The sequence below is a fragment of the Papilio machaon genome, chromosome 13, assembly GCF_912999745.1.
Source record: "Papilio machaon chromosome 13, ilPapMach1.1, whole genome shotgun sequence".
Taxonomy (NCBI): Eukaryota; Metazoa; Arthropoda; class Insecta; order Lepidoptera; family Papilionidae; genus Papilio; species Papilio machaon.
The window spans coordinates 7,222,936-7,239,436 of NC_059998.1; the positions used below are offsets into that span (position 1 = coordinate 7,222,936).

The 16,501-nt window shown below is 32.9% G+C and overlaps 1 protein-coding gene across 1 annotated transcript in view; it reads left to right on the plus strand.

Annotated features, from left to right (window-relative positions):
• The window catches only part of LOC106709231 (calmodulin-binding transcription activator 2), a 111,789-nt gene that overhangs the window by 12,146 nt on the left and 83,142 nt on the right, over positions 1 to 16,501 (plus strand). The window contains exon 2 of the mRNA XM_045680408.1: positions 6,646 to 6,737. The gene's annotated coding sequence lies outside the window, so the exon portion shown is untranslated. The remainder of the gene's footprint in view (positions 1 to 6,645; positions 6,738 to 16,501) is intronic.

Sequence of the window (16,501 nt, forward strand, 5' to 3'; positions counted from 1 at the left end):
TGACTCGATACATCGATAAGCGAATTTCCGAGAAACAATCGTCAATATCGATTCTAATGCCAGTGTCCGCTTTGTATTTCCAAATTTACCATATCACATAATATATCAATTAACACTCCTTTTAGTATAATTTCTGAATATGCATTTAAACAGGATTGTAAGAATAAAGTCGTATTTAAAAATGATGTATTTTTATTTACTCTTACTATGGAATTATATCGAATAGTTGTAATAGGTTTATATCAAGATCATTCAAAATAATCTTTGCTAAGAGAAAGATGCAGCTGTAAATTTAATACGAAAACGTGCGTCTTTTGTCCGACAGACGGGATGTTTTTTGGATGTAGGTAGGCCCTAAACGGTGACATTGATTTTAAAGAGTTAAGTGTCTTTCAGAGCGTCGGTTGCTCATGGGTTAAGCACTTGACTTGTAATCTGCAGGTACTGGGTACGAATCCCACCATGTACTGTGTTTTTCGTTTTTCATTTACATGTATACATTTTAACTACCTGTTCATATCTGAGAATAAATTTAAAGTTATGTGCGAAGTATATCAACCCGTACTGGGCAAGCGTAGTTGACTGCCCTAGTCACCCTTACCTGAAGGTAGTCTCCAAGCCTCTCGGTGTATAATTCTATTTGTATTCATTCTTGAAGACCCAAAACTAGATGGAAAGATGTAGTGCTAAAAGACATGAGTGAGTGCCAAGTCTCAGATGAAGATGTCGAGGACAGGGCGAGGTGGAGGAAACTGATTGGAAAAGCCGTCCCCACCACCATGTGGGATACGAGCTAGGCAGAGAGAGAGAGAGAGATTCATTCTTGAAGTAATACAGGATATTCAGTTGCATTTTATAATTAACCATTGTTTTTTTGCAATTACGTCGTACGTATAAACGTAGATGTCTACTCTTAAAGCATTCTTACAAAAACATATGTCTCTATCATTCTCTGTGTAATAACTGAGACAAGAATATTGTTTTGTGAAGAAGTTCGGCGTTACAGCTACCGTATTGCGCTAATAGTTGATAGCCCATCGGGTGATCTAATCGTGATAATGTAATTTTTTTAAGCATTATCATTGTGAAGTATGATTTGGTGTATTTAATTTGCTTATGTGCCACTGGAAGACACTAATCTGGCATTTAACTTATAAAAATGGTCGTCGCCGTAGTTAGCTGTATGTACCCAAGTTAAGTGTAGCCCATAGTCAACCACGATGGCTCAGGATTGACTTCACACATAACTTTGAATTTGTTTACAGGTTACGATGTGTTTCTTTAACGTAAGACAATCGGATCAAAAACAATAGGCAATCGAACCTAGATGTCTCGATTTCAGTCAGGTCCAGTTTCAGTTTTATCATTTCTAACTTTACCTCAAGATTTGTTGCTAATTTTATAAAAAAAAATGGAAAAATGAATTTTCTTGAGGTATGATTTTAATTAAGGAATGTTTTAGACGATTCTTAAAAGCATATCTGATAAAAATAAATCCCATTTGGAATTTATTAGTAACTGAATCATTAACTGGGTTGTAATATTTCATATCTATTTTCTGGTCTATATTTTTATCTTTCATCAGTAAAAGGTCAAATTGCATTTATTTATTTCTAAATCAAATTTCCCATTTTCACTGATTTTAGTTTCTTTTGAATATATTTTTTTAGGTACCAGGCGATCATGAATCGCTTGTAACATTTTTATTCGAAAAGCAATTTGTTCCGTTAGGAATTCCGTATACCACGTGAGTCCGTGCCGAGCCTAACTTTTTCAACTTTTTGGCATCGATGTAGCCGACGGCTTAGCGTAATCTTATTGTTAACAATCGAGTTAACCAATTTCGAACGATCTTTTTTCTGTGAAGGGGAAACTTCTTTTTTTCGACACGCTTTCAAATGCTATAGAAAATGAAGAGTGTCCGTATTATACAAATAGTTTAATTAATGTTTTTTTATTGACTTTTAATTTAATTTAATAATCAGATTCAATGTGGATGGTTATAAAGGTAGAAGACCAAAGAAAGTATGGATGGATTGTGTGAAAGAGGATATGCGTAAGAAGGGGTTAAATTCAGATAAGACGACTGATAGAGATGTATGGAGAAGTACATACTGTTCCGACCCTCCATAGTGATAAAAGCAGGTTGATAATGATTTAATGACATTACTTTTTAGAAAATGTTTGATCATTTAATGTTTAATTTAACTAGAGGTCGCCAATTCATCGAAATTCGAGCATAATTCATAGTTACATTTTTTTATTAAAAATAACTTCAAGCTCCTTAAAGAGTGTCCAAAGTTATCGCCTCACGTAATATTTGCGTTAATAAATAAAAATACACTGAAGTTAAACATGAATCGAATCGGATTAGAAACAAATAAAGATCAACTAAATATTGATTTAAATTTTCAAAGATTTAGTAATACATTAAAGGATTTATATCTCGAGTTGGTTTTTATTATTACTGACACGTCTTGTCATCACATACTGAACAACACCGGACTCTAATGCCTGAATTACTAGGAGAAAGGTCTATTTATATTGGTTCCGTAAAAACATTAAAATGATTTTTATTCCTTTGTTATAAAGTTGAAGGTTGTTTAACACGTGTATATACAACCTTTTGTTGATTTTGTCGAATATAAATTTGATTGATGTATTCCCTTTTGTTGTAGGAATTTAAGATGATAAGACAAGGGTGGGACGTAAGGTTTAGGGAGTCTTGAATTGGGTAGCTTACATAATTAGAATATAGATAGAGAAATAGCAAGTCATGCTACATAACAGTATCGTTTTCAAGGACCCTATAATATGACTGTTTTCTATTAATATGAAATAATCTTACCAATATTATAAATGCGAATGTTTGGATCGATGGATGTTTGTTTGAAGGTATCTCCAGAACGGCTCAATGGACTCAATTGCTCTCGATGAAATTTGGCATAGATGTAGAGAACACATAGGCTACTAATAAAGTTTTTTTTTTTAATTTCGTCGCAGACGACAGCTAGTCTTAAATATTTTTAAAGTACTATATACTACTACTAATTATAAAATACAGTAGAGCCCCTATTATCATTTAGTTACCGTACCGTGCTTGTTTCGTACAGATTAAACATATTGCTTTTAATTTTTTACTTAGTCATCGTGGCTTTACGGTTTTATGATTAATGTTAAACATTTTTATCTTACTTCTTACTAATAATATAATTGCGATGATATTACAAATGTGAATATTTGGATGGATGGCGATTACGGCTACATGTATCTCATTGAAAGGTATAGATGTAGAACATAGTCAACGTGTAGGTTAAGTTTTACTTTTTTTTAAGCCGACTTCAAAAAGAAGGAGGTTATCAATTCGACTGTTTTTTTTATGTGTTATATTATTCTGCGATGACGGAGTCGCGGGCGACATCTAGTTGTATAATTTAGCAAAGAATATAGTAATTTCTTACATCAATAATTCTAAATTTAGTGACAGTTCAAATTGTATTAAATTGTTACATAGAAATTTAACCTTTAATGTTAATGTTGTTAGGATGAAAAATGCATATCACATAAATGCTATTTTATGTTGTATAACTACTGACTACTTTTGATGAAACCTGTTTTGAAATTAACTTCATTCGTATTATTTACATATTTTTTTTATCAAATGTCATTATTTATTATTTGATAACGATTAAGGTTTGTAGAGCAATTCATTTGTCTTTAAGACGTTCATGATTTTTTGTACATGTATATTCGTGTTACCAACATATTAGGTCCTTACATATGAAATTGGCGTTTTTCGTACTGGCCACTTTAATCACGAATTTCTCCTCTTTGGTAAGGAATTCCAAATTCAAATTTGTACAGCTATAGACTCATGTATTTGTGGTTCGATGACCGTCATTCATTTGTTTTTTTTCTTCTGTTTTTTTCTGTTTGCGTCACTCATTTTACAAAATGGAAAACTTAAAATATCGCATTATTTACGAGTACGAGTTCCGCCGTGGCACTAGTGCTGCGGAAACGACTCGAAGGGTGAATGATGTGTATGGCGGTCGTGTTGCAAAAGAAAACACAGTTCGTTTTTGGTTCCAACGTTTTCGTTCTGGAAATTTCGATCTGCAGAACAAGCCCCGTGGACGGCCTGAGACTCAAGTTGATAATGAAGAGTTGAAGGCTATTGTGGTAGCGGATCCATCGCAAACCACGTCCGAGTTAGCTGCAGGCTGCGATGTTAGTGATAAAACTGTTTTAATTCACTTGAAGCAAATTGGGAAGATTAAAAAGCTTGAAAGGTTGGTACCTCACGAATTGACTGAAGCAAACCGGCAAACGCGCGTCGACTGTTGCGTTACATTACTAAACCGGCACAATAATGAAGGTATTTTAAACCGAATCATTACCTGTGATGAAAAATGGGTTCTTTACGATAATCGGAAGCGCTCAGCGCAATGGTTGGATCCTGGCCAGCCAGCCAAATCCTGCCCCAAGCGAAAATTAACCCCAAAAAAGTTACTTGTAAGCGTTTGGTGGACTAGTGCCGGTATTGTTCATTACAGTTTTCTCAAATCTGGCCAGACTATTACGGCTGATGTCTATTGTCAGCAATTGCAAACCATGATGGAAAAGCTAGCGGCTAAACAACCTAGGCTGGTCAATCGCTCCACGCCACTGCTGCTTCACGACAACGCTAGACCACACACTGCGCAACAGACGGCTACTAAATTAGAAGAGCTTCAATTGGAAAGTCTAAGACATCCTCCGTACTCCCCGGACATTGCTCCAACAGATTACCATTTTTTTCGAAATTTGGATAACTTCTTATAAGGGAAAAAATTCAACTCCGATGGGGCAGTCCAAATCGACTTCAAAGATTTTATTGATTCCCGTCCGACTGGTTTTTTTTAGTAAAGGGATCAATGAACTACCTATGAGATGGCAAAAGTGCATAGAAAATAATGGTTCATACTTTGATTAATTAAATATATTACATTAAAAAATATTCGACTTTTTGTTCCTCCCATACAAAACGCCAATTTCATATGTAAGGACCTAATATTTGTTTGTTTGTGAAGTTTGTTATTTTACTATCTAACCAGATATAATATAGACTGTTAATATATGGGTCATTCCATGTCAAATCGACAAATTTTTTACCTTTTGTCGATTTGACATGGAATGTCCCATATATTATCAACCTTTTTTTTTCGTAGAATTTTGTACGAGTTACCCTTTAATATATGATGCAATCTTATTTAAATGACTTAATTTAAATAGTTGTTACGTGTATTTCGTATTATTAACTATCTGTAATATGTTGATAACCGATTGATATATAATTTAGAAGATGATATGAATAAATCAGAATGACATGCGAAAAATAATCTCTCAACATAAATACTACTCGACGTTTTAGTAAAACTAGTAGCGACATCTATTGACCAAGATTTAAAACAAAACGTTTTTCTGCTTTTAAAATTCATTATTTATTAAAACACATTAACGATAGTTAATTTCTTATTTATTTTAATGATAACGTACAATCTGTATAATCAGCTGATAAAAAGAGCTAGACAAAGATTATAATTAATACAGTCGCAACTTACATGTACTGTCCCAGTTGATTGGGCGTATCCTTGAATGTTAAGCTCTCCAAATAGGACTTAAGTCCCTCTTGCCCGATTCACTCGTCGATTTCTGACGTCATACATAAAAATTATGGTTCTATTACATTAATACGTAACATAATACTAAGGAAGACTTTGTTACAAAAGTCAGAAGTTAAACATAGTTTTAAGATTATATACAAAAAGATAAGAAACGGTGCCTTAAATTGAAGTACATTTATAAACTAGATAACAAGTCCTCTCTGCTAATACGCTTTGAAACGTAAGCGCGAGCAAAAACAATGAAGGCGACCGAAATGAGGTGAAAACTGCCTGGTTTTGGCAACATTCGTCAAGAATGTCTGCACTGCAAACGGCGTTGTGCTTTCAACGTACAACACTAACAAAACACTGAGACTCAATCAAATTGAACCTTATTCTATAAGCCAAAAAGTATACTAAAGTCGCAGAGCTAACTTTGTAATCCAGAGCAATGGTCCAACTTGTTGAAATTCCGTCGCCGTCCGGTGTACGATGTGCCGAAATTGAGCTTCCGTTGCCAAAATCTTAGATAAGCCTTATTGCTTAAAGAATAAAGGTTGTTTTCGTTGATTTTTCGAGTTTCACAACGATAAGGTTTAATTGGCGGGGCGCACAGGAGGGAAGAAATTTCGCAGGCGAAGGTTTTGCTTGAGCGCCCACTAATTTTGTCCAATCGTTGTTAGCGGGTAACGTGTGAGACACATTTTTAGAACCACTCAAAATACGTGCTGTATTTTTTGTTTTTACTTACCTACTATCTTCTGGCTTTTATAGGGAACGAAGAAATTTTTCTTGTACTGTTAACAGCCGAGTTTTTTTATTTTTAAATTTTGTTTACGAGATTTTTTCTACATAACTCTTAATGAACAAATACTGGCAGTTAAACAAAACATTAACAATGTTAAACTTCGATCACTAGAATTAAATGACTCGTTGTTTCAAGAATACTATAAAAAGGAGGAATATTGTTGTATTTATAATTTAAATTATTTGTGTCCAGATGGCGAACCCATCAAGCTGCCAGAGAACCTGGAGAGCCTGCCGCGGGCGGAGCACTTCGCCGCTCAGAGGCATCGCTGGAACACCAACGAGGTCAGTGCACTCAGACAGAAAATTATTACATACAATAATGAACGAAGAGTATCTCTTATAATTTGTTAGAAGTTAATGTTAATTTATCCCATTTAGCACTAAATAAACACTCTTGAAATAATTGATATCCATATAAAAACGAGAGATATTTTATTTTATAGCTTTGTATTTCATTTTCCATTTTGACGTCAATTGACTGGTCCTTTGCCAATTTGTTTTTATATCGTCGATTATCTGGAATGATAGAACTCGGGTCGTTTATTAATTTGGTATTCTTGCCAAAACGTTTTTAATTCATCGAATTTGATATTGGAAGAAGGTTTAATTTGTTTTGTTTGTATTTAAAAATGTTGTAATTGATCGAAAACAAGAAACTAGGGTCTGTTTTTTTAGGTTTCGAAAAGCCGGAGCATTTTGACACTAACTTAATTAAGTTATAATTTCAACGTAAAAGTTCTTGCTGTCAATATTTGTGAAGATATGATTCAAAAATATTCAAGTTTTTTATTCATTAACAAAACAAAACAAAATTAAAATTCATTAATTATAAGATAAACTAATTTCCAATTTATTTGGTATTTTTAAAAAAGGATGTCCGTCCAGTAAAATCGTATCTCTCCATGCCTTCAAAACCACCATTGTTCATTTCAGTACGACATTGAAGTTTCAAAAATAGAACAGTCTAACATAAACCAGAATATGACGAGGGTTATTTATGTTAAATACCATAGGTCTCATGATTAATTCCCTAATGTCGCGGTCCGACCCCGGCGGCGCTGGTGTCGCACCGCGTATAAATCGCGGCCTAATTCATGCATAATGCAAACAGCCATGAGTGTCGTCTCATATCTCGGCCCGCAATGTTTTAGCCTACTTAACTTAGTAGATTACCTTATGACCCCTACTATTACATTTCAAGTGAGAAATTAAGCATATATTTATCGAAATAATAGTAATAATATTACGTAAACTATGTTCTATTTAGATTCAAGGTCATTTAAGTTTAAACTTTCAAAATTTCTGCGTTAAAAGATTCCGTGCTAATGGTGATAACTTAGTGAAAATCTTTTCAGAATTATTTCAAATAGATTTAATGTATCAAGACTGTTATGTTTTTTACCGTAGGTTTCCATTGCAACTTATCGAAGGAGACTGATAGAAAGAAGGAGACAATTTTTTTTACAAAGTGTTTTGGCAGTGAAAATTAACGGTTCACATCAAACGTAGACTGCGTAAAACTTATTCCATTGATTTCAGAACCCTCCAACGTGTATTTATGCGTACGTTAAGTTAGAAAATTTGTATTTCATTCCCCTTTGCTTTGATGTGAATAGTTTTGTTGAAATTTAAATGAGATGGCGGACGCTATGGGGGATGGTTGAAAATTTTTATACTCTCTGAGCTGTCGTAATTTATGTTTGTACTGTAACTAGCGATTCGTACAGGCTTTGCATGGGTAATAGAGGATAGAGGATAAGTATTTTGAACGACATATTTAAAAAAATTACATATAAACAGTGTAGTTGTTAAATGGTTCCGGATCTTTATTTTCAGGTTCGATCCATTCTTAGTACCGACGTGTTTTTATTTTACAATTTCATAAGTAAATTTATCCGACTTTCCTGCGATAAAGGAAAACATCATGATGTAACCTGCGTAAATCTGCGAAGAAATTTCAGTATGGTTGTCTATCGTCTATTCACTTGGGTAGCTTACTTTGGGTAGTCTCCGATTCCTTACGTGGGGACATAAGATGAACATAGGTTGTTGGTTCATCAAGAACAATGAGAGGTTTTTGAGTTTAACGCGTTTGTTTACAGATAATGATTGTAATAATGCGATTGCGAACGATAGTGTATGTTTGTGCAGAGTTTACAAAATAAACAATTATTCAAATTGTGTACCTAATGTGAGAACTAGTAGTAGGAGTGTAGATTAGTTCGTATAATGAAATGCGTCGAGTGTAAATTCACCAGCAGTGAGCCACGCATGCGCTAGTTATTATGTCGAATAACATACTGCCTGGAAGCAGAACTTCGCGGTAGCTTTTGTTTTTTTATTGTAATAGAGTTTTTCATTATATTTATGATCTGAATTTCTATCATCGTCAGCTCATTATACGTCACTAACGAGGTTCTCAGAGCTTACCCAATTTAGGGGTGACTAGTCAACCATGCTTGTCCAGTACGGTAGGTTGACTTCACACATATCTTTGAATTTCTTCCGTATTAACAGGTTGCATCACGATGTTTTACTTCACCGCAAGAAAATCGGACTGTATATATGAAGTTTTAAAATCGAAAAACACATTAGTACAAGCGCTTAATACCTGCGCCTCCGACGCTCATTAATGTGTCTGAGTAAATTATGAATATCTACTTATCGTGTTATTTAGTTATAGCTTCTTTTCAAAGACTATTTTTTTTGTATTAAATTTTCAATCGGTTGTATCTGTTTTAGTAAGCTTGTCTTTATATTTTGAATTTCGTACTCATCGTAATTGCACTAACTAAAAATTTTAGCAAATTTTGTATACAATAAAAACCCAATGTTTACATAATATTGAAATTGGTAAATGTAATTTTAAAATATACTTTAAAGTAGTATATAAAGTATTGCTTTACGCAAAGATCTAGTGAAGTTGTCATTAATTTCACTAAAGATCTCTACAAGAGAGGTCTTTATACAAAAAACGTGGCTTCGTTAAAAAGTGTTTGAAGTAAAGTAGTCCAAGGCTGTTCTTGTACGCTTTGTAAGAGTAAAGCTAGCGCGGGTTCACTTTCCGTTTGGTCGGATGTAGAGATCTTATCATGTCGACTATGAGTGCTAACTATTATGTCGCATAATGAAGGACTTTAAAAAAATGACAGCAAAAATGATTACTTCATGCAAATGATTTCATTTAAATGAAAAAATTATATTACGACTAGAATTGGCCCGCGACTCCGTTCGCGCGGAATAAGAAAAAAACATAATAAGAAGCCCATGTGCTCTTCTAACCTATATTCTATATCTGTGCCTAATTTTATCAAGATCCGTTCAGCCGTTCCGGACATACCTCCAATCCATCCGTACACCCATCCATCCATCCATCTAACCATTGTTACTGTTACTGTTAGAGGAAGACCAAAGAAAGTATGGATGGATTGTGAGAAAGAGGATATGCGTAAGATGGGAGTAAATTCAGGTATGACGTCTGATAGAGATGTATGGAGGAGTAGTACATACATAGGGATAAGGGCAGGTTGATGATGAAGATTCTTACTGTTACTCTTGTATATCTTGTTGAAATGTTCAATCGTTAATAGACTTTTTATTCATTTACTTAAGTTCAAATTCATCTACAGTTATAATTTCAAATATATGTACATAGTTTTATTTAAAATTAAACAAAAAGTTACCTAAAACTAACTAAATTGAATTTATCTTCATTTTTTATACCCTAAGTTGTAACTGAAACTGAAATTATATATTTTTTCTTTATTTAAAGTTATTTAATATTACTATTTAAAAGAAAGTTAAAAATTATTTGTGTACATTCACGTGGATGTTTTTTTTTCATTGGGCCTATTGATTCAAAAGTATCAAAAAGAAAATCCCATTAGACCAATTGATCGGTAGGTCGGTCAGCCCAATGGGAAGCAACGGTTCAGTCTAGCTAGTATACTGCTGAAAATGAAAATTATACTTAATGAACAAAAAAAATGTGTGTTAACTGTAAAAAAAACGAATAAAAGAAACTCACTATTGTAATTTGGGATAAGGAATATGCAAAAAAGAGTACGGACCAAAAGTCTTTAGATGGCCATAAAAAACTGAATAATTTCTACAGTGTGATTTTTGCTTTCATTTACAGCAAGAGTAAAAACAGAAATATATTTTAGTATCAATGATACAACTAGTAATTGCGTTTTACGTAGTGAAAGTACACTTCGTTACTCTACGGGAGGGTATTACCTTCGACCGTTACCCCCGTACTCCGCACACCCTTCGTATTCACTACACCCCTTAATTTATACCCCCACTTGTTTTTATCGCAAAATTGTCGATCAAAGGTACATGAATACAAAGAGCTTTGAGTTTATAAATTACTCTAATTACATAAATATATTTGTAAATATATGCAAATTAATAATAGTGTATGATTAAAAATATTTTTTGAGCTAATTTTAGAATTTATCTAATCGATTTCATTTAGTGATCGTTCTCATAATTTTTGAAAAAAAAAAACGGATATTATTTTTTTTATTTGGTCATTTTGTTTTCTATTTTTAATCAAACAAGTGAACTATTCATTGTTATTTAAAGGGAAATTATAAGCCATATATTTATTCGTCAAAAAGTATAATCCAATTAAAATATATCACGGGTTGAAGTCGTTATGGTATTTCACACGAATATCCTTTGCCCGAAATCACCTTTCTGACGTACAGATTATATTCACGAGAATTGTCTCGTAAGCTCGCGAGCACGCGATCGCAACCAGAATAATTTCTTTCATACGTTTTATAGTCTCTCTTTTGGTAAACAACACAGTCACAACTTGGTTGAAAATTCACTCATATTTCGAATCATCCGATAAAAAAGATTATATCTCTTAAGAGATGTAACTGTATTCAACGAAATGAGTTACATCTGTTACATATAGTTTCAGAGATTAAATCACATAGTAGTAGTGTTAAGATAGGTGACGATTTGGATTTTGTCAGCGTATAATTTTAACTAAGTAGACTTTTATATATCCGCATATATCAGATACCTTCCCATATTACCCGGAATAATCGCGGATATACAGACAGTAATATCAAAAACTGGATTTTCGATATATTTACATGTTGGTCGAGAAATGTGATTTTATTCTTTATATTATCAGACACTAAAATTTTATTAATATGTACAGATAGTCATCGACGAAAACAGTTACATTTCGTATTTATTTAATCAAAGAAACTGAAGTAGATTTATCATTTAAATTTGATAAGATTTCCTAATGTTTAGGTTTGATTATTTAAATACTTATGTAATATTAAATATTTCACTTCATGTAAAAATAAAACAAATGCTTCGTAAATATTCCACGAAGAAAAAGGACAACGGAACATTCTGTCTCTTTTGGTCGCGACTCATTAAACTCCTACTCGTTGTATCGTAGAATCATTTAGTTAAGGCGAATTTTCTTTTGAAATTTAAAAGTATTATTTAGTTTGTAAGATACTTTTTATCTCCCTATTAATATTACAATATAATGGTGCATTCTTTTACAATAGCACACTGCTATTCTGATACTCTACAATGATTTGAAGTACCATTATAGATTTTTTGGAACGAAGTTCCTTATCGCGCGTTGTGAAAGGGGGCTAGACGGAAAAAATTCTTACGAAAAGTTGTCACGACACTTTTAACGTCTACTTCACCATGGCAACGACGTGACAATATATATAACGAAAATTCATAGAAATAAAATGTACTTCTTGTGAAGACTTAAGTTTTTTATTCATAGAATAAACATTGGTTCCTTCACTAATTAATAGAAAGGAACTTCGTTCCATCCGGGTGTCCCTTGACACCTCTCAAGTTTTTTTATTATAAGAAGGCTACTAAATGAGTGGAGTTCGCCGAAATAGCGAAGCGAACGATGCTCGTAGACATCCGCAATGGCAGATGCATTAGATCTTTAATCAATGGAGGAGGGGATGGACAGAATGTGAATATTTCCCTTGCTCCACTCTCCCCTTCCATCTTTTCCTTGTAAAGGATTAATTCATCAGGCAAAATGCGGATTTGCTTCCACTTCACGATTGTCTTCTGTGTGGTTGTGATATTGCACCGGTCGAGGCCCATTCGTGCACCCAACAAATATAGTTATTGTGGGATTGTGGGAAATTAATATACAGTAATTCATAAGTCAATTGCAAAGCGATAAAGTAGCAATCAATTACTGTAACTGATAATAAATCAAGTGATAATTTTACAAATAAAGTTACAAAATCTTACTAGTATTATAAAAGCGAATGTTAAGATGAATTGATGGATGTTTGTTTGAAGGTATCTTCGAAACGGCTGAACGGATCTTGATGAAATTTGTCACAGATATAGGACGTAGAACATAGTCTGGAAGAACACAAAGGCTACTTATTAAGTTTTTTTTTTATTTCCGTACGGACGGAGTCGCAGGCGAAAGCTAATATTTGATAGTAATACATTAAAAAATATTAAATGTACGAATCAAATACAGAGAAAGGAACTTGAAACATCGAATTGCATTCCAACCCTCGGCCGGACGTCTACCGCCGAGGAAAAGTTGCAAAGTGGAAGTTTTGAAAACGAGATCTCGTAAAAGCAAATTGCAAAGAGATACTTGTGAATAACTGCGCCGATGTTGCTTCTATGGACTTTATTTTTATTTTGATGTTATAGTTACTATAGTAATTTTTTTAATTAACTAAACTATATATTTTGAGTACGCACTTCGAGAAAAGTATTAACTCTAGTAATTTTAACGCTTTCATAACCATTGTTAAGTTGTGAATTAAAAAAAAATATGTTAAACACTAATTTTTACCATAATCGATAAGAATTACCTGACTTTTGTATCAAGAAAATGGTTATAGAGTATTTAAAAAAAAAAAAAAATCAAAGTCATAGACAATCGGAAACACACTTGGAATAAAAAATCCTTTAGAATTTTTTAAAATAAACGTGATGATTAAGTATTTATTTTTAAATAAAATTATATAAATTCTAAACAAGGGTATTTCTTCGATTTATTTCTCCGCTCCTAGGATCTCGGAGTGGAGACGGAAAGTTTCAGTAAACGGTAGACAAAGTTGGATACAGTAGCTTTCAGAAAGTTAAAACGGCTCTCGAGAATTTAATAATATTTCTTTTATTCTTAAAAGATTTCAAAATACTTATTTAATTTATCAAAAACTCATAATTAATACTCATGTACTAAATAAAAAAAACAAACGCTAATTACTTTTAAAATTGAAGAATAATTTAATGCCACACTAGTGTTTAATAGTTACATAAAGAAGGCCTTTAATGAAGATTTCTCACTTAATCTACACTAAGAGAATTCTTAGTATCTATTTAGAAGTGTTTCTATAAAGTGTTTTTCGACAAAAGAAAATTATATTGAATAACTTAATATCAAATTCATTCAAAATACATTGATCCAGTATCAATTGTCAGATAGATCTAAAAAATAACATCTGATATCGTAATATATTAGTATTTGTACGTATAACATATTGAGAACTAGCTTTTACCCGCAACTCCGTCCGCGCGGAATAAAAAAATAAAAAACGGGGTAAAAATTTTCCTATGTCCGTTTCCTAGTTCTAAGCTACCTTCCCATCAATTTTCAGCTAAATCGATTCTGCCGTTCTTGAGTTATAAATAGTGTAACTAACACAACTTTATTTTATATAAATAGATATAGATAGATAGATGTGCGCTTTTAATATAAGCAGTTTTCTGGAGCGGCCATTTAGACAAATTTGAGTAGAAATATTTTAAAAGTTACTCACAAACTTCGGAGATGGAGAGAACCCGCGATGTCTGTTGAATCTAGATTTGTTGGTAGACCTATATTAAATTCTATTTCCTTACATTAAAGTTATTAGAAAACGTTTCATCAAAAACATGTTAGGAAAATTATGAAATTCGTTTTTCATTTTAAACTAGTTTAAGATCAGTTAATTAAACTAATTTAAATGTTTTCATTTTATAAAAAAACTACCACCAACTATTAGCTAACAAACGCTTGAGCACAAACCAATTTTATTTCAACTAACCTACCTAGTGATTATACATTTTTTCTTCTCACAATAAAATCATCTGAAAAAATCACAAATAACAAAATTGGTATTGATAAATACGTTAACAAAAACTTGACAAATTAATCATTGACGTTACCACAGCGTTTTAAAGCAACAAAGTAATTCCACTGTCTAGTGGGTTACGCTTACACAAAGCGCTTATTCCGCTACTGTAACAAAGCTCTTTGACGTTGGTCTTCCTCATCAATAACACATGCTTTACATGAAAATAAGAGCTGTTTTGGTATGGGATAATGAGGTCATAATTAAATTATAATAGTAGAAAGAAAAGTCATGATTCTTATAGTGAACAAACCATAGATCCCGCCTTGAATGTCTTGTGAAGAGTACCGATTAAAAAGCTTGTAGTTTATTGGCATAAAACTGGTTTTGGCCGGTTTAAACTGTGTTATGAATCTTTTTGACATTGTTGCAGACAAACCCCTGTACTGTAATAAACTAAAATATTACACATTGTTATTTAGAAGCTTGTTTTATTATTAACTAGCTGTCGCCCACGAATTCGTCCGCGCGGAATTAAATAAAACAAATAAATAGCCTATAGTATTTATGATATGTGTTGTTCCAGACTATGATCTACATCTATGCAAAATTTCATCGAGATCCGTTGAGCCGTTCTGGAGATACCTTCAAACATCCATCTATACATCCATCCAAACATTCACATTTATAATATTAGTAAGATTTAATGTATTTAGGTGTATTATTGTTAGGTTATTTTAGATTATAGCTCTTGATGTATAACTTGCTGTGAATCTATTAATCTTATTTCGGTTCGCGCCAAAACAAATCCGCCATGTTTGTCGTTATAAATGGCGGTTGTCAGGGTAGTCGGTTAGTGTTGGACGAGTGTGCGATGTCATTTGTTGACGTTGCGCTATTGGATAGTTTGGTTTTGTTAACGTATCGTACGTGATGTCACGACACGACATGTCACGACACGAAACGCATGATACCTGATTAGATATTTATCATGTTTTAATTCGGTGTGTTTTGTTGTAATTAATTTGACTATTATTGTTGATCTTTAGTATTTTCTGGATTTTAGTTGTAAGATTGACATTCTATAATTACGTTCTTTCTGACTTCTATCCTAAAACATTTTACGCACACACACATTCTGAAAGGAATGGAATTTTATTTCACAATATTTAAAATACGGAAATAATACATAAAGATGTTATTCCTTTATTTTTAAAATTAATATCATGGACGAACATTTCTGTATACATAGTAATATTGAGTGTGGAGCGTAAAAGTTAGCAATACAGGAGGCTTGTGGCTACCTTAATTAAATCCGTTGTCTTAACTAACGCCGCTCGGTTCACAGCTGTTCCTGATTGAATAACTTATTAGTCTACCAGCTTCATGCAAAACATAATATATATGAGACTAGCATGAGTTTAACTAACACATATAATATTTCTGTACGTCCCCTCCTTCGTCGATTAACGGTAAGCATCGTATCTGCAACTGCAGATGTCTATTGGCAGCGGTCGCTTCTCTATTTCGGCGAATCCAGATGGCCGCTTGCTCGTTTGCCACCTAATATTTAAAAAAAAATTAGGCGACCATTTGTAATCTTCTTGATTATATTATATTATATTTAATTTTAAATATTCTTCCTAAGTAGGGTTGACGACAGGCAGGCGGCCCGCCGTAAAAAATTAAGCCAAAATATTAAGGTTCATAAAACCTTGTGTGCCGACCCCACGTGAGTGGGATAAGGCCAGGAAAATGATGTCTTGTAAACTACTTGATTCTGAAAGAAGTCATTTAATTATTATTTTTAAATTTTTTTTTTAATATTCTTTCCTTTGTAATCTTTTGCATTCTGTTAGAAAAAAAAACTGCGAAATAATGTTTTTCCACAATAATTTCTACTATCAAAATTAACTTTGATAGTGGCGGAAGCTCAAC